A 20,308-nucleotide genomic window follows, 5' to 3' on the forward strand; every position below is an offset into this window, starting at 1 on the left:
GTAAATACAAAGTGACGGTGTAAATGAACAAGAAGTAATAGTCTATTTAAAAATATTTCCAAATTATGTTTTATCAAACACTAAAATTCAAAGATGTTAATAGGTATTCCTTGAAAATCATCACTATCATCAAAATGTTGCTAGCAATATTTTTTCTAAAATATACTTTACCAGATCTATGGAGAAAAATATATCAAAATCACATATAATTATTACTGTGCTCAATTCTCCTTGCAAATATATTTTATACCCTAGAATACCAGGAAATCCCTGATTAGTCACCTAATGAATATATGGTTTTAGGTCTGCTTATTGTGCATAAACAATATTTAGCACATGGTACCCAGAAGAATTTAACATCTAAAGACAACTAAACATTTCCACATATATGTATGACATTATTTAATATGTTGTGGCTATAAGACATTTATATAGTACAAACTTATTTCTCATGACTCTGTGAATGAAAAAAATTTTATGTAAGAAATAGGCTTATAATTAGGTCTGGATCAAACAAGTAAAAAGCTAGACTACTTCAAAATGAACAACTGGAACCTACCAAAAATGAGGGGACGAGTTGCTTAAGATAAAACAATGTTCAATCCTACTGACTTAACCTCAGGATTTAAAGACCAAAAAGAAAGTGTGAGGCAAGTTATTTGTTTCTTTTGCAATTTTGAATATTGTCCCATTGCCTCTGGCCTCCATTATGTCTAATGAGAGGTCTGTTCTTATCTCACTGGGTTCTCTTATTATATAATGAGTCATTTTCCACTTGTTTCTTTTAAGGTTTTCTCTTTATCTTTGGTTTTCAACATTTTGACTATGATATGTCTGGGTATGAAGCCCTTAGGTTTATCCTACTTGAAGCTCTTGAACTTCTCAGATGAGTAAAGTTCACCAGTCAAATTTGAAACATTTCAGCCACTATTTCTTCTGCATTTTTTTTCTTCTGATTTTTTTTTCTGCACCCTCTTCCCAACTCCCCTGACTTGCTGGCATACCCATTACATGTATGTTGGTGCACTTAATGATGTCCCACATTTCTATGAGGTTCTGTTTTATTTTCTTCATTCTTTTATTTTCCTCCTTAGGATATTTGCCATTTGGGAGATTTCTATAATAATACAGAAATGATTTATTTGGGTATGCCCTAATTCTTCGTAAAGATTGAGTTATTTAAAAGTCTTCACAAACCTTTTAATCTCTAAAATACTCGGTGGTAGTAAATTTGAGATAAAGTTTTAACATCCTATTGAAATTACCATTTGCTTTTCGGGAAGAATTTTAAATTTGATGAAAGTCTTCAAAATATGTAATGCTTTACAAATTTGTGTGTCATCCGTCTGATGGGGCTATACTAATTTCTGTACCATTCTGATTTTAGTATAAGTGATACCAAAGTGAGCACTCATCATTTTTTTTTTTTTTTAATTCTCTCTTCTTCAGATTGTGCAAGCTCAATTACTCTGGATTCATGTTCTCTAACTTTCTTCTGTCAACTGAAGTCTACTGTTGAGCCTAGCTAGTGAATTTTTCATTTTAGTTATACTTTCTAACTCCAGAATTCCCATTTGGCTCTCTTTTATAGTTTGCATCTTTTCAGTGATATTCTCCATTTGATTAGACCCTGTCATCATACCACCCTTTAATTCCTGAGACATGGTTTCCTTGAATTCTCTGAACATATTTATGATGGCTGTTTTGAAATTTTTGTCTGCTAAGTCCAACATCTGGGCCCCTTCAATTGCCTGCACTTTTTCACCCCCTGTATATAGGTCACACTTTCCTGTTTCTTCACCAATCTTGTAATTTTTTGTTGACAATTGAGCATTTTTGATAATGTATTGTGGCAACTCTAGATATGGATTCCTTCCTCTACCCCAGGGGTTGATGTTATTTGCATGGTAGTTTATTCAGTTGTTTGCTGGCTTGTCTGAACTACTTTTTTCTACAGGCTTCAGTATCTGATGCTCCTGCCCCCCATTTTTTTTTTTTTTTGGTTTGTTTTTAATCTTTTCACATGCCCCTAGGTCAGCATAAGCCACTTTTTGGTGAAAGGTTATGATTTAAACCCCTTGGAAGTTAGATTTTTACTCTTTGCCATTGGATGTACATACCTTGGAGATTGCTATTATAGTTCAAGGAAGTAGGTTTTTGCCCTCATCCCTCTCCATTAGGCAGGGCTTTAATTGCCCCTCTTTAATCACTCCTGTGAGGGTATGGTCTTGGGCCTGCCAGATTGCCAGGGATGTGTGTCATTTATTTTAAAGTCTGGCTTCTTAAGAGTTGCTCCTGGGTCAGAGCAGCTTATTGTTCATCTAGGGTGGCTGGAGGTGGTGCTGAGGCTTGCAGTGTCAGTGAGGCTTGCACCCTGTGGGTTGCTCTGACTGCTCCTGACTGGGTGCAGCCAAGCACACCCTTCTTGACTCCAAAAGTTTTATTGTGATACTAGGAGGGTTCTCCTAGGCTGTGTCTTTTCCCTGATGCTGTTAAACTTCTGATTGCTTGGCCATTTCCTTGTTGATATAGTATCACAGAGTTACAGGCACTCTTGGAATTGCTCTTCACCAAGATCCCCATTATTTTCAACAATGCCCTTGGGCACAGAATTGTACTCTGTTCCAAATAAAGCAGCCCTCTCATACAGTGCCTTAGAGTCCTTCTTCCTTATAACCTGTTTTCCTCTGGGCAGAACCTCTGAGTCACTCATAGAACTGGAGGATAAAGACAGTGTCCCCTTCTCCTGGAGTTACACCTCTGCTCTAAAGTGGGTTCTGGGGGTGGTGGTGGTGGCACTGGTCTGGGGCTGTCTCTCTGGTGCTTCTAGCCTAAGGGTGAATTGGGGTAGGACAATTGGGCAAGTATTCTTGACCTACCACACTTGGGGTAGAGACACAACATGGGCTAGGAGATCTCCTACAGTGAAACTGTACCCTAGACTGTGAGCTGAGGGGAGAGGGGACATCCTGACTGCAGTCCTAGAGTAAGGGCCCCACAATAGTCTTCATAAGACATATTGGGTTGGTGGGGGTTTAGGTCATGGCTCAAGGGCCACAGACTCTTTGTTCTTCCTAAAATTTAGTAGATTCTCTTGATTCTAATTGATGGGAGTGTTTCTCCATTTACGATATGCCTTTAGAAAATTTCCTGAGGCTTTAAATTATTAGTGTTTTTAAGCTTTCTCTAGTTAAAATGTTTATTAGGGAGAGAATCCACTGTGTCTTCACTCTGCTATTCCAGAAGCCAGTCTTCCGTTTTTATCTTCAATGTACTTCCATTAGAAATAATGATCCTCGGGCGCCTGGGTGGCTCAGATGGTTAAGCGTCTGCCTTCGGCTCAGGTCATGATCCCAGGGTCCTGGGATCGAGTCCCGCATCGGGCTCTCCGCTCCTTGGGAGCCTGCTTCTCCCTCTGCCTCTCTCTCTGTCTCTCATGAATAAATAAATAAAATCTTTAAAAAAAAAAAAAAAAGAGAAGAAATAATGATCCTCTGGATATATAGCATGTGCTGTGTAAGAAAACATAATGGCTCTTTAGCCATTATTTATAAGTTTTGGGAATATCTGGAAACTTTCCATTCTGAATTTGTAGACTTAAGTGTGAGTTGTCCCTTTTTTTCCTAAAAGACATCTTGATTTGCTTGAACACAATAAAGGAGTCTAGTACAAAATTACCAAGTCAGACAAAAGAAGTACAGTAGATGCAGTGAGGCACAGAGGTCCACAGAGTGATGATATAAACATCATAAGATTCTTTTTTTTTTTTAAAGATTTTATTTATTTATTTGACAGAGAGAGACACAGCGAGAGAGGGAACACAAGCAGGGGGAGCGGGAGAAGGAGAAGCAGGCTTCCCGCTGAGCAGGGAGCCTGATGCAGGGCTTGATCCCAGGACCCTGGGATCATGACCTGAGCCGAAGGCAGACGCTTAACGACTGAGCCACCCAGGCGCCCCCATCATAAGATTCTTAATAACAATGACACTTATGGGTTTTTCACTGTACACTAAAACAGTGCCCTGGCTTTTTGCTGAGCAGAGAGCCTGTTGTGGGGCTTGATCCCAGGACCCTGGGATCATGACCTGAGCTGAAGGCAGATGCCAAACGAACTGAGCCACCCAGGCACCCCTAAGCAAGTCTTGAAGAAGGACAAGCCAATCATGCAAAAGGTTGAGAGAAAAGGACTTAAAAGAGAGAACAGAGCATATACAAAATCCTGTGATGGGATAGAGCTTTTTCATGTTTAAGAAATTGAGAGAAGGCTAGAAAATAAGAGAGGGGGGTGGAGAAAGAAAGAAAGGAAAAGAAAAGAAAAGAAAAGAAAAGAAAAGAAAAGAAAAGAAAAGAAAGAAAGAAAGAAAGAAAGAAAGAAAGAAAGAAAGAAAGAAAGAAAGAAAGAAAGAAAATATTAGGAAAGTGATAAGAAGGTAAAGACTAATATTTGGTGATTTCAATGTATTATTCTTTTTTTCAATGCATTATTCTTAACTTAAAATCAAAGTTACATTTATAATAAAATTAAAATGTTGATAAGAATTTGTAAAGAAAGGAGAAAATGGAATGGGGAGGAAAGCACTGGGTTGGGGGAAGGAAAGAGAGGCATCATTCTGGTGGAGCCACGTGGTTGGACATGGCTGGCACAGTGACGCCTGACAGTGGCTGGGGGTAAAGGCCATATGACGATGGCCTTGTGGAGCCTGACCTGATAGGGGAGCAGAGATGGTAAATAACTGGCATGTGTGCTAGCCAGCACACCCACCTCCTGCCATCAATGAGTCAATAAAGGGGTGACACTAAAAGGTGTTAGATAAAAATTTTTGTTTCAGAAATACAATGCTTGGGACAGGGTGGAGGATGGCTTGAACAGAGAATTTTAGAGAAGGTCTCCTTAGACCAGTATAAGTTCATTGCTCTAATCAATGACAAATGTCTGATAGGAAATAGTGAAGTTACGAAGTGGTGTTCACAGGCCATGTTCAGCTGGTTGATATGTTTTCTTTGGCTTATACAGTGTTAAAACATTTATAAATTAGTTAACAAATACCAAACACTGGAGATTTTATACAAAACTCCAATTTACTGCTGTCTGGCAGCACTGGGTCAACACTTGTGGATGAGGCACGAGCTTGTCAGTTCATCTTGTGGCCCCCACCCCCACCTTTGATCCCCAACCCTTATACAACTGCTGTTCTCTCTTGGCCTCTTTGGCCTCTATCAGCATGTGAGTATGCATTAGGAAAACATTTCAAGGAGGAGACAGAACTCGGTAGTGATGATGGGTAAGGGTCAGGGAAGAGTCTACACTGGCCTAAGCTCTCTAAGGAGGTAAGCGGTAGTGGAGAGTAAAGGCAGCCTCAGGGACAGGCAGACTAGATGTGGGTTAGAGAAGTTGTACAATCCAAAGGCTGGTCAAATGACTTGAGCCATTTAGCAGACAGGACAGAGCTAATTAACACAGAACATGGAAATCCAAACTGCTCAGTGGAGGATGCAACTCAAAGCAGGGTGGCAGTGGAGTGGAGGGGTTGGAGTTCCAGCCTTTCCACTACCACTGACAGACCATAGTGACTCTCTGGCTGACAGTCCTCTTTTGTAAGACATATTTCCTCCTAATACTCTAGAGGCCTTTTCAATTATTTTAGTCTAAGATAGATTAGAACAGCATCTGAGGTCTCTGAGCAGACACTGTAACAACATATGGCCATGCTCAGCAGGATAACCAGTAGACACCAGCACTGCCCTTAGTAAGCTCTGAAATACTGTGAACTTAGCTGCTAGCCAAGTCACATGAAGATTAGGAGATTTGACTTTTTTTTTTTTAAAAGATTTTATTTATTTATTTGACAGAGAGAGACACAGCGAGAGAGGGAACACAAGCAGGGGGAGTGGGAGAGGGAGAAGCAGGCTTTCTGCTGAGCAGGGAGCCTGATATGGGGCTCGATCCCAGGACCCTGGGATCATGACCTGAGCCGAAGGCGGACGCTTAACGACTGAGCCACCCAGACGCCCCGAGACTTGACATTTTATTTTATTAATTTTTAAAAGATTTTATTTATTTATTTGAGAGACAGAGAGAGCAGAGGGAGGAGCAGAGGGGAAGGGAGGCTGACAAGCAGATCTGCGCTGAGCATGGACCCTGATGCAGGGCTCGATCTCATGACTCTGAGATCATGACCTAAGCTGAAACCAAAAGTCCACCGATTGAGCCACCCAGGTGCCCCAGGAGATTTGACATTTTAAAGTTATGTGATGGGTCAGTGTTAATAAAATTGAGTTTCTACTTTGGGAAGCAGTTGAGTATACTCTTTTGCTTTCCTGCTCTAGAATACTCACTGGACAAGGCAGATGTGCACATTCAGTAATACCAAATCTGTGCTGCCAGTGATGGGCAAGCTAGGCCTCAGGCCACAGGTGCCACTTCACACTCCACCTGGCACTGAGCACTGTTGGTAGGTACCCTATGCCTATAATGAGAGGGACACTGCTATTTTTAGAAGTGATTAACTTAGAACAGCAGAGAGAAAATGTCTCACAGGGAGGAAGTAGGATGTTAGTGGTTTGAATAAGAGCCTCAGAACTGTATTCGTTCCATGAGACAGTTTGACATTCAAAATTCTTGGAATAAAGATCTGGCAAGTGAATGCCACTTATTTAAAATCAATGTTTTACCCATGTCTAAAATGTAGACTCTCATCCATGTAAGATCCCTCTTCCTATTTCCATGATTTTAAGCATGTGGTGCAGGGGAGCAGCAGGTCTACAGAAGAGGGGCTCTGTTTTGAGCTCTGCTGTTTTAAATAGTATTTATTTATTTATTTAAGAGCAAGAGTGAGTGAGAGAGAGCACAAGCTGGGGGAGAGGCGGAGGGGCAGAGGGAGAGGGAACACACACTCCCCGCTGAGCAGGGAGCCTGATGTGGGACTCGATCCCAGGACCCTGGGATCATGACCTGAGCTGAAGGTAGATGCTTAACCGACTGAGCCACCCAGGTACCCTTGAGCTCTGCTGTTGATGGATGTGAGCCCCTGGCTACACACCTGTACAATCCAGATTTACTTAAGTCTACTTCACACCTACTAAAAGCTTATACTTAATCTGTGCTCAAAATCTTGGTTTCCTTTGCCCACTAGGCAAATTTACTATGACAAATGCAGTTAATGGATAAGATTATTCTCTAATCAGGTGGCAGCTCTCCTAAGTCTGTAAGCACGTATGTGCACCTTGGTGAAGAGGCTTGGAGAAAAGTGCTTGATAACAGCACAAAGGCACACTATCCCACACAGGAATGGCATTGCCATACATGAAACCAACCTGTGAATGGCCTTGTGATGCTGCCCTTGTCATCCAGCTACTGCAGTTCTGTTTGAAAGGTAAAGCTCTACTCTGGGTGAAGCAAGAAACAATCATGAAAATACCCAGGGTCTTCAGTTTGCCCCTGCCCCCAGCCAGCCACACCCCACTCCTCCCCTTCCCAGCGGGGAGGGGTGGGCGGCGGAGAGGGGGAGGGCGGAATAAGATAGCAGTCAAAAAGTAGTTCAAGGGACGCCTGGGTGGCTCAGTCAGTTAAGCCTCTGCCTTCGGCTCAGGTCATGATCCCAGGGTCCTGGGATCGAGTCCCACATCGGGCTCCCTGCTCCACAGGGAGCCTGCTTCTCCCTCTGCCTCTGTCTCTCTCTGTCTCTCATGAATAAATAAATAAAATCTTAAAAAAAAAAAAAAAGTAGTTCAAGAATCTCCTGTTTCAGCCATCAGGAGTCATTTGGCAGGGTTTTGATTCTATGCGTTTCTGAGCCATGAGGGTGAGGCCGGGACCATGTTGGAAGAACTGACTAAAACTGGTGCCAAATGAAACTACATTCCACAGTACATTCCCAGCAGCATAAAAGAATACAGATAAGAGGTTCACTGTTCACATTCATAGCATGTTGGAGGTATAAAAGTCCATTATGGAGTTAATATTTGTCTTTAAGAATGTTTTTTTCCTTCTCTTACCAGCTTCATGGCAGATCATGCTAATTAGAGAATACTTCAAGAATTCTAAAAATTCATGTACTGTTAATCTGCAAAAGCAAGAACAAAGCACAAGGAATAAGGAAAACAAAACTGTTGATCTGTGGAGGGAGTTTCAGTGAGACTCTAATTTAATTCCTCTTTGAAGTTTCAAATGCTCCTCCCCAACTTTTGAAAAATATTCATTTTTCCCCTTCCTTTCACTCACTGGCTCAGTTTCATAGAAACACAAGAGAAACAGTAGACTTGTGTGTATTCGTGTGTGTGCGTGTGTGTGTGTGTGTATGCGTGTACACCGAGAGGGGAGATTACGTGAACATGTGGGATGTTTACCCGGGTTATGGGAGCAGTTCTTAGCAGTCCACCAAGAATTCCCGGAATCAGAGTCAGTCCGGCCGCTTTCTTCTAGGTCAGTGTCAACTTAAGCAGCCTCTAAAGATCAACATGGTTCTCTCTCTCCACATAATTTCTTACTAAGCCTCCATTTTAAGGAAGAAATTGGAGGACACAGGGAGGGGGAAAAAGCAAGAGAAAGGAAAAGGGAGAGGGAGAAGGGGGAGAAGAGAAGAGAGTTTGGATATGAAGGGGGGGAGGAAGAGTCACAGAAAAGAGGGAGGGAAGAGGAAGAAAAGCAGGAGAGAGAGACAGCAGAGGGCTGAGTGGGTGGAGGGCCTTTCCCCAGCTCCACCAACCCACTCAGCAGACGGGAAACCAGATACAGCAGGACATTGTGTTCTTCTCCTGAAAAACAACCACACTGCGCTCCTAAAGTAAACAGTTAATCCTGTTGTTTATCTTTGTAACATGAGGAGATGTTAACAGGATGATTTCTCCTGCACAGAAATGTGGTTTTTATTCATTTAAAAAAATCATATTTTCTCTTTGATAAAATAAAATGTGACATATAAACTTTCTAATATCAGTGAACAGGAAGGAATAACAATCTTTCTTCGCTAAAAGTGACTTAACTAAAGGATGCCAAAAAAGGCTGAAAAAAGCCTTTTCTTCACTCAGACATCCTATTTATTTTTGGAAAATACTGCATTACTGAATCAAACCAAGTCAAACCAAAACAAAACCTGCTGTAAGTTTGGTCCATCCCAAACTTTGAGTTTTGGTATTGCTTGTAGAAATAAGATTATAACTGGGCCAAGACAAGAGTAAGAAGAGTACGTTTTATATGTTGATAGAAGTTTGCCCACAGAACAAATTTTCAAAGATATATAGTTATTCTTATACATTTTTACTAACTGAAATTTTTATGGAGTAATTGTGGATTCACATACAATTGTAAGATATGCTATAGAGCTTGTATGTTCTCAGTTTCCTCCACTAGTGTACTAGCAAATAATGGTACAACATCACAACTAGGATATTGACATTGATACAATCCACCAATCTTATTCAGATTTCACAAATTTTACTTGTGCTAGTGTGCATGTGTTTGTGCGTGTATTCAGTGCTATAAAGTTTTACCACCTGTGTAGGACCCCATATCCAGCACCAGTCAAGAAAGTGAACAGTTCCATCACTACAAGGATCCCTTAGGTTGCCTTATATAACCCACTTCCCACCATCTCCCCACTCCATCCCAACATCTAGACACTATTAATCTGTCCTTCATTTCCAAAATTCTGCCATTTCAAAATGTTATAAAAAACAGAATGATCTAGTATATAATCTTTGGGATTGGATTTTTTGCCCCTCAGCACAGTTCCCTGGTGATTAATCCAAGCTATTATGCCTTTTATTTTTATAGCAGCTTTGAGACATAATTTACATGCCATAAAATTCACCCCATTAATAAAAGCAGTAAGTGGAAAATACACATAATATTTACCATTTTAACCATTTTAAGGTGCAATTCAGTGGCATTAAGTACATTCACAATGTTCTGCAACCATCAACACTATCTTATTCCAGAATATTTTCATCATCCCAGAAGGAAATCTCAGTCTACTAAAGCAACCTCCTCATCTTCCCCTCCCCCAAGTACCTGGAGACAACTAATCTACTTTCTGTCTCTATGGATTTGCCTATTTTGGATACTTCACATGAATGGAATCATGCAATATGTGGCCTTTTGTGTCTGGCTTCTTTCACTTAGCATAATGATTTCAAGGTCATTCACATTGTACGTCATTCATTTTTGTTGGTGAATATTCCATTTTGGGGTTATTTCCACTGTTTTGCATTTATGAAATAATGCTGCTAGGAACATCTGTGTAGGAGTTACATGGATATATGTTTTCAATTCTCATGGCTATATACCTAGGAGTGGAATTGTTAGGTCACATAGTAACTCTATGTTTAACATTTTTTTTAAAGGCTTAAAATGTATTTTACTAAGTTGATGCTACATTACTGATCCATTTCTCAGAAAAACTCCAAAGATATCAGGGACAAATAAAACATGGTATACCAATAAAAAATGCACAGTGTAAGTACCTAAGATAGGCACACAGCAACCCTGTTCCTAAGATTGTACTATGCCTTTCAAGAAAAGCTGTGAACAAGAACATCATAGACAAAAAAGGGCCAATCCTGGGTTGTCCTTACCCAAGAAAAAGATGGAGGCAACTTTTTTTTTTTTTAAGATTTTATTTATTTTTTTGACAGAGAGAGACACAGCGAGAGCAGGAACACAAGCAGGGGGAGTGGGAGAGGGAGGAGCAGGCTTCCCGCAGAGCAGGGAGCCCCATGTGGGACTCGATCCCAGGACCCTGGGATCATGACCTGAGCCGAAGGCAGACGCTTAACGACTGAGCCACCCAGGCGCCCAAGATGGAGGCAACTTAACACAAGATTTTAAAAAAATATACTAAAATGAAAATCTCTAAGAGAAAATGTCTTCTTTAGGACATGATGGGGTAATATATAGGATATAACAGAACTGTATGTATGTCGTCTGTGACCTCTGTGGACCTTTGCCTGAATTCCCACCTGTGAGTGAACGGAGCAAGAGGACTAAGGTCATTGGGGAATGTTTTCGTGGTGTATGTGGCAATGTCTCTGGGGTTGCGAGGTATAAGAATGAAAAAGCAAAGAGAAGAGGATGGACAAAGAATGGAATGATCAAAATTAATGGGGGCTCTAACTGGATCCATTCTGTCATGGTTCCACCCTGTACCCAGGCCCTCAACAATCACCTAACACTTCAGAAAAGCACGACACAGAATCCATTAGGTTAAATAATATACCACACAGAACTGATTTGTTAATATTGCTCCTCCCTTCCCCTCTATATTTGACTTTTGAGGAACTGCCAAACTGTTTTACAAGGTGGCTGCACCATTTTACATTCCCACTAGCTGAGTATGAGGGTTCCAATTTCTCCACGTCCTCACTGATATTTATTATTGTCTGCCGTTTTTATTACGGCCATACTAGTGGATGTGAAGTAGTATCCCACTGTGGGATTTGGTTTGCATTTCCCTAATGACTAATGATGTTGGTCATCATGTACTTCTTGGACATCTGTATATCTTCTTTGGAGAAATGTCTATTCAAATCCTTTGACCATTTTTTATTTGGGTTATCTTTTTATGTTGAGTTGTATTAGTTCTTCATATATTCTAGATACAAGTCTCCTATCAGATATGTGATTTGCAAAAAATTTCTCCCATTCTCTGGGTTGTCTTTTTATTTTCTTGGTGATGTCCTTTGAAGCACAGAAGTTTTTAATTTTGATGAAATCCCATTTATGTATTTTTCTTTTGTTGCATATGCTTTTGGTGTCATATGTAAGAAACCACTGCCTAATATATAAGGTTATGAAGCTATATTCCTATGTTTTCTGAGAGCTTTGTAGTTTTTCATTCTTACGTTTAGGTCAATGATCCATTTTGAATTTACCCTTGTGTATGGTGTGAGGCAAGGGTCAACTTAATTCTTTTGAATGTGGGAAGGGAAAGGGAGGGGAGGGGATGGGACGGAAGGGAAGGGGAAAAGAAAAGTTTCAACCCTGCAGAATAGAGGATTTATTCAGAGTTTTAGAGTCTATCTTTGGCAAAGAGTTGTACAAATGCATCTATGCTCCGTAAGGTACACAGACTAAAATCGCTGCTGTATTTATTTAGGTCCAATCAATACAGAGCAAATGTCACTGGCCAGTATCTTATTTCATCTAGTTCCATTACTTTACCATCATTATGCAGAGGACTCCCAAAGCTCTATGCCTTCTGATCCAAACTTGTTCTTCCTCCTATGCATTACCTCTTTGTGTAATGTGGCCCCTACCATTCTCAGTCACTGTTTCAAAACCTGAGAGCACTCTTTATTTCCTTTTTTTCACATCCAGTTGCTACAGCCTATCCATTTTACCTTCATATTTATCTTTTTAATATCATTCTTCTTTCTCATTCCTGTTATCATTATCTTGTTTTGCTTGTGACCTTTGTTGCCCAACAATTTTCATAACCTCATTCTTCCTTTTTTTTCTAACCCCTCCTTAAGGGATAGAGTTAATCATGTCACTCAACTAATTATGGACCTTCAAAGGTATCCTAATGACTTATACATGTCTCGACACATGTGTGTGAGTCTAAGAAGATCAAGTTCCTACAACCATTTCCCCATCGAGTCTTGGCTCCCATTAGTTTCTCTCAACTAATCTGATATTCCTTGTCACTTCCACTTGTCTAAGTATGTTTATTTTCAAAGTCAAACTCAAATTCCATATCTTTCATGAAGATGTCTCTCATTCCAGTCGTAAAAACAATTCTTCCTTTTTCTTTGTAATCAAAGTGGGTTTTTTTTGCCTTTATTTTAGTTCTTATCACATTCTGCTCTGTATTATAAACATTTGAATAGATCTTTTTTCTCTACTTTTTGCCTGGAAGTTTCTTTATTTTCCCTTTTATCATTAAGCTTTTAATTTTAATTCCAGTATAGTTGAAATACAATGTTATATTAGTTTCAGGTATACAATATAGTGATTTAGCAATTCTATACGTTACCTAGTGCTCTGTACTCTTAATCTCCAGCACCCATTTCACCACCCTCTCCAAATTCCCTCCTGGTAACCACCAGTTTGTGCTCTATAGTTAAAAGTCTCTTTCTTTCTTTCTTTTTCTTTTTTTTAAATAAAGATTTTCTTTATTTATTTGACAGAGAGACAGCGAGAGAGGAAACATAAGCAGGGAAGTGGGAGAGGGAGAAGCAGGCTTCCCGGGGAGCAGGGAGCCCGACGCAGGGCTTGATCCCAGGACCCTGAGATCATGACCTGAGCCAAAGACAGACGTTTAACGACTGAGCCACTCAGGTGCCCCAAGAGTCTGTTTCTTGGTTTCTTTTTTTCTTTCCTTTGCTCATTTGTTTTGTTTCTTAAATTCCATGAGAGAGAAAAAAAAAAAAATTCCATGAGAGAAATCATATGGTATTTGTCTTTCTCTGCCTTAATTTGCTTAGCATAATACTCTTGAGCTCCATCCATGTTGTTGCAAATGGCAAGATTTCATTCTTTTTTAAAAAAACATTTTATTTATTTTTTTGACAGAGAGAGAGCAAGAGCAAGCAAGTACAAGCAGGGGGAGCAGCAGGCAGAGGGAGAGGGAGAAGCAGGCTCTCTGCTGAGCAAGGAGCCTGGTGCAGGGCTCGATCCCAGGACCCTGAGATTATGACCTGAGTCAAAGACAGATGCCTAACTGACTAAGCCACCCAGGTGCCCTGAGATTTCATTCTTTTTTACGGTTGAATAATATTCTATGGTATAGCTATACCCCCCTCTAATTTAGCCGTTCATCTATTGATGGACACTTGGGCTGTTTTCATAATTTCACTATTGAAATAATGCTGCTAAAAACATAGGAGTGCATGTATCCCTCTGCATTAGTGTTTTTGTATTTTGGGGTAAATACCCAGTAGTGTGATTGCTGGATCACAAGGTAGTTCTATTTTTAACTTTTTGAGGAAACTTTATACTGTTTTCTACAGTGGTCACACCAGTTTGCATTCCCACCAACAGTGCACAAGTGTTCCTTTTCCCCACATTCTCACCAACGCTCGTTGTTTCTTGGGTTTTTTATTTTAGTCATTCTGACATGTATGAGGTAATATTTCATTGTAGTTTTAATTTGTATTTCCCTGATGATACACAAATAAATCCACAATTATATGGTCAGTTAATCTTTGACAAAGGAGTAAAGAATATACAGTGGGAAAAAGGTAGTCTCTTCAACAAATGGTGTTGGGAAAACTGGACAGTTACATGCAAAAGAATTAAAATGGACCACTTTCTTATACCGTTCATACAAATAAATTCCAAATGGATTAAAGACCTAAATGTGAGGCCTGAAACCAAAAAAAAAAAAAAAAAAAAAAAAAAAAAATCCTAGAAGAGAGCACAGGCAGTAATTGCTCTGACATCACCCATAGTGACATTTTTCTAGATATGTCAGCTGAAGCAAGGGAAATAAAAGCAAAAATAAACTATTGGGACTACATCAAAATAAAAAGCTTCTGCACAGTGAAGGAAACAATCATCAAAACCAAATAAAAGTCAACCTACTGAATGGGAGAAATATTTGCAAATGACATATCCAGTAAAGGGTTAGTATCCAAAATACATAAAGAACTAATACAACTCAAATCCCCAAACCCAAATAATCCAATTAAAAAATGGGAAGAAGACATGAACAGACATTTCTCCAAAGAAGACAAACAGATGGCCTACAGACATATGAAAAGATGCCTAGAAGTTTCTCAGAGGCAGGGATTGTATTTCTTATTCCTTATGTACCCAACACAACTCTTAGCTCAGAGCTTTATACATTACAGATGATCCACATATGCTTGGTATACCAAGTTGAATTAATTAAGTATTTTTTCAGGCTGTTTGGGGATAGAAGGTATAAGCTGTAGTTCCTACCCTCAGGAACAGTAACAGGTACTTAAAATGCTTTCTACAGGTAATTCATAAGGTGAGACTTCTACATTGTTCTAAAGTATAGGTATGTGAAGGGAAGTATTAGTATTCCAGTGAAATACTAAGTTAGAACAAAATAAAAGCAGGAAAGGAGGGAGGCAGGAATATTAGCTAAGAAAGTTTATTACTCAAAATGTGCCAAATTAACTCAGCAGCCCTGGGCTGATTGTGGTTTTGTTTTCTCTCAATTTATTCCCCAACTCCTCTCGAATGAGGGGTCATTTGGTATTCTCACTTTTCTGTGTCTACTCAGCACTGAAACCTGAAAAGACAAAGGTCTATGACTGAGAACAGAGTAAGGAACAAGGCACACAAGGGGCATAGTTTTGATAGTGCCATAGGTAAGTTATAGTATCCCACTGATTCCTGTGGATCACCAAATATATGTCAGCAAAAGCAAGAATCATCACAGCCTTTCTCAACCAGGATTCTGCAAGGGAATTGAACCCTGAGGCTGCACTGCATGTAATGAGTAAGAACCCTCCATTGCATCTGAAATGGCACCAGTTATGTGCACTCTTAGGAGAAATGAGAATAAGCTTCAGGGTTCTATACTCCCAATGTGGGAGCCAGTTTAGAGTAAATGAACCTGAGAGTAAACAGCACTACTGTATCGGGCCCTATTGAAACAACAGGGAACAGTGTTTAATCATTCTTGGATGATTTCCTTCTGAATCAGGGTTTCACACTCTAGGCTGAGTAACTGGCCTAGAAACTCATCCTACCTAATGCAATGGCTTATAAATCATCTGTTTGTGAAGTACAGGTACACATTCTACCTACTCTGACTCTATCAAATTAAACACAAATTACCTAGGCAAAAGGCAAACATATACAGCTTACTGGTTTTTTTCTGAAATATCAATGGTGATTTTCTAAATTCTGCAATCCTAAGAATATCTGTTCTAGAAACAGTATTACTGAGAAAAATATTAAATTGCTTTATAATATTTTATAATAAAGTAATTTCAATTTCAAAGACTAACCCATACTCAGTTTACTGTATTAAGAAGAGACAAGGGGTCATTTTTAGAAGACAACTCTATTTCTCAGAGAGAAGGAAGTTTCTCACGTATGAATTTGTTCCATTTCCAGCCCGCCTACCTCAGTACATAGGACTGCATGCCACACCAGCTGACAGTCCACTGAGCTTCTTACCCACCCTCAACTTCCCACCTAACCTGGGCACCCAGGATACCCACTGCCTACAGGTCTTTCTTTTGCAATGACTACTGCTTATCCTACATCTATCTGTTCACTTTCCAAACACCAGCTTTCACATGTAGACTAGCAAACTAGCATACTCTGAAAGTTCAGAGCAGTCTCCTTTGAGCTGGTAACCTGCTTTGAGCTCTTCCTGCCAACCTTCTAGAAAGTATGGGCTTCGCTTATTTCCATTTATTCACCTCTTATTTGCTTTTTTGATAATTTAGAAGTTTTTGGAAACAATCTCAAATTTATTAAAAGTTCTAAATACAGTACAAAGAATGTTTTTTTCCTGAATCATTTGGGAATAAGTTTGTACAAACAAGGACTTTCCCTTACATAACTGCTATACAACCATCAAAGGGAGGAAACAAACACCTAATTCTCAGACCCCACTCATGCTTCACCCATTGTTCCAGTCATGTCCTTTGTAACAAAAGGAGATAATTCAGAATCATGTATTGCATTGAGTTGTCATGTCTCTTTAATCCTCTACAATCTGGAAGGGTTTCTCAGCCTTTCTTTGACTTTCATGACCTTAACATTTTCGAAAGATACAGGCCAGTAATTTTGTAGTGCACAAACCTTCAATTTGGGTTTGTTTGATATTTTGTCATGCTGAGATCCAGCCTATGTATCACTGGTAAGAATAACACAAAATTGATGCTATGTTCTTTTAAATAGTTGGTACAATATTTCAACTTATTCCATTACTAATGATGTTCACTTTCTACTTGATTAAGGTGATGTCTGTAAGGCTTCTCAGCTATTTCCTTCTGAAATTTAAAAAAATATTGTGGGGTAGATACTTTCAAACTATGTAAATATCCTATTCCTTATCAAATTTTTAAAAAAGATTTTATTTATTTGTCAGAGAGAGAGAGAGCGAGAGCAGGAACACAAGCAGGGGGAGTGGGAGAGGGAGAAGCAGGCTTCCAGCTGAGCAGGGAGCCTGACGTGGGGCTCGATCCCAGGACCCTGGGATCATGACCTGAGCCGAAGGCAGATGCTTAATGACTGAACCATCCAGGCGCCCCCCCTGTCAAATTTTTAATTCATTCATTTTTATATATGAGTGTGGACTCATGGATTCTTATACTATGGACTATAATCCATAACTATTATTTATTTTCATGTTCAAATTGTCCCAGATTTTGCTAGTATCAGTCCCTTGCAAGTTAGCTCCTGTATCCTTTTGATGTCTCCATTGTTCTCTGAGAATGTTCTTACTTTCTGACATAATGAAATGTTCAAAGCTCATCTTATATTTTCTCTCATCCAAAACTGTAATCAGCGATTTCACCAAGGAGCCCTGGTTTCTTTCAGATATTTAAAAGCTAATATCTGGGTGCTAAATGTGCTCATTGCTACCAGAGTATCACTGCCTCAGGACCTCTTAGTAGACAGAGCTAGGGAATACACACACACAAACACACACACACTCTCTCTCTCTCTCTCACACACACACACACAGTAATACACATTTACTTCTGTTTATTCATCCATTCATCTATTTTGAAAACTATGAGTTGACACCACCATGGGGTTCATTCCAGTTTTCTCCTTTTCTACAATTTGTTAACTCACAGGTACCTCAAACTCACCACGTCTAAAACCAAATATAATTTTTCTAGTTTTCTCCAAATCTGTTCACCCTCCTAAATTTCTCATCTCATTTAATCATACCATGTATTTTGTTGCCCAAACCTTAGAATCCTTCTAGATTCTTCCTTTCCCTCCACCTTCCACATCCATTCATGGAGTCCCACCTTTTCCACTTCTCAACTATTTCCAGATGTGCACCATCTTTTTATCCATTAACAGACAAGTTAGACTTCTTGCTTTTCACACAGGCATTTACAGTTACTTCCTCTTCTCTTCAGAAACTTCCAGTGTATGACATGTATCACATGTAGAGAAAAATCTGAAGACTTTGCTATAGAAAACTAGAACAAAGTTCCAGATCTTCTCATGACCAGAACACTGACCCTATTCCTCCTATCTTCATTTACAATGTATGAAAAGCCACACTGGCCTCCCTGCTGTTTTGTAAACTAGCCAACATGCCCATGCCTTGCAGCCTTTTGCACTCACCCTCTCTGCCTGGGATACTCTTCCCCCAAACAACTGCATGGTTTGTTCTCTCACCTCCTTTGGAATTTTTCTCAAATATTATCTTCTCAGTGAGGCTTTCCTTGATCCTTAGGTAAAAAGAGTAACCACTCAACATTCACTGTCCCCTTATCCAACTTTATTTAAAGCCATAACCACCATTACTTTCTTATACTGTATCTCTTTGTCTGCTGTCAGTCTTCCCCAGTGTTCCATTAATTCCATTAGCACATAGATTTGGTTTGTTTGTTTTAAAGATTTTATTTATTTGACAGAGACAGAGTGCGTGCATGTGCACAATAGGCAGAGGGGCAGGCAGAGGGAGAGGAAGAGGCAGGCTCCCCACCCAGCAGAGAGCATGACGTGGGGCTGGATCCCAGGATCCCGGGATCATGACCTGAGCCAAAGGCAGATGCTTAACTGACTGAGCCACCCAGGTGCCCCAGCACATAGATTTTGTGGGTTTTTTTTTTTTTTTGGTCTTATTTATTGTTGTATCCCTAACACCCAGAACAATGTGTGACACATGATAAATATTTGGCGAATGAATTGTTTCCTCATGGTCTTTAGTTACAAGTAGATTAATATTCTATCATGTAGTATGTCATAATTAAATAATTCTCCTTATACTGGATATTTAGGTTGCTTCTTCCCCCCCCCCCCGCCATTATAAGGCACTGCTACCACGAAGAACAGTGTGTGTGTGTGTGTGTGTGAATTTTTTTGTTTTCCATCAGTTAAATTTCTAGGGATTACTGGGTCAAAGAGTATATCTTTATTGCTATATGTTATGTACTGCTCTCCAAAATAGTTGTAATGCTTAAAAATTCCAATAGCAATAACTGTGCATAAAGAGTCCTATAATTTTTCTAAATAATATATATAATTCAAAATTTTAAAGTATTACAGAAATATGTGACACGAAGTTTCCCTCCCCTTCTTGTCCTCCATTCTCCTAGTTCCCATATGCTTACACAGATATTCTCTGTAATTTGTATTTTACATATCCTTCCTCAGTTTCTCTCTCTCTCCCTCTATCTCCCTCTTCCTCCCTCCCCACCCCATGTATATATATTCTCCAAGGAATATAGCACATTTCAAATCTGCTCCTTGTTTTTTGCATATGACCAATGTCATAAATTTTTCTTTCTTTTTTTTTAGGGAGGGGGAAGGGCCAGAGGGAGAAGAGGATCCCAAGCAGGGTCCACATCTAGCACAGAGCCCAATGCGGGGCTCAATCCCACAACTCTGAGATTATGACCTGAGCTGAAATCAAGAATCAGATACTTAACCACCTGAGCCACACAGCGCCCCAATGTCATAATTTTTTTCTATATCAGTTCATAGAATGCTTCCTCATTCTTCTTTTTGTAACAGCATAGATAGCTGTATGGCATTCTATTATATGGATGTACTATAATTTAATTTTAATCCTCTAATGATGACCATTGAGGCTGTTTCCATGCTTACTATCCCAAACAATGAGGCAAAGAATAACCCTGTACTTCATATGTATGTAAGTGTGCCTGTAGGATAAATTCCAAGAGGTGGAAGTACTGGGTCAAAGAGTTAATGCACTTAAAATTTACACTCCTGCACACATGCACAGCTCCCCCCCATATTTACTTACGCATACTAACAAAGCCATCTCTATGGGGGTAGTAACAATTTATTCTCCCTCCACCAATGTGAGAGGGTGCTTGTTTCCCCTTAGCCTCACCAAACAAATGTTACTAAAGTTTTGGATTTCTGCAAATTTGATAATAGTGTTTTTAAAATTTGCCTTTCTGCATTATGACACATTGAGTATCTTTCTATATGCTTCTTTTTATCTATGAATTGTGTGTTCATATCCTTTGCTCATTTTTATTTTGGGTTATTGACTTTTCTCTATTTTTTTCTGTGGGCACTTTCCATATTAGAGAGATGGGCTTTGTAATATGGATTGCAAATATATATTCCCAGTTTGCTCTACTTTTGACTTTACTGTGCAGATTTAATAGAATTTATTAATATTTTCTTTTGGAGCTTTTGGATGTTAACTCACAGTTAG

At 39.5% G+C, this 20,308-nt stretch overlaps 1 protein-coding gene and 1 non-coding gene across 9 annotated transcripts in view; both read right to left on the reverse strand.

Annotated features, from left to right (window-relative positions):
• SPIDR (scaffold protein involved in DNA repair) overlaps positions 1-20,308 on the reverse strand; it is a 571,046-nt gene that overhangs the window by 91,972 nt on the left and 458,766 nt on the right. The window lies entirely within an intron of this gene.
• Positions 1,308-1,411, reverse strand: LOC123860677 (U6 spliceosomal RNA). The gene has a single exon (XR_006794794.1). It is a non-coding gene; the product is annotated as a U6 spliceosomal RNA (small nuclear RNA).

The sequence above is a fragment of the Mirounga angustirostris genome, unplaced genomic scaffold (genome assembly GCF_029215605.1).
Source record: "Mirounga angustirostris isolate CCGP_5_RB_7025 unplaced genomic scaffold, mMirAng1.0.hap1 SCAF_4, whole genome shotgun sequence".
Taxonomy (NCBI): Eukaryota; Metazoa; Chordata; class Mammalia; order Carnivora; family Phocidae; genus Mirounga; species Mirounga angustirostris.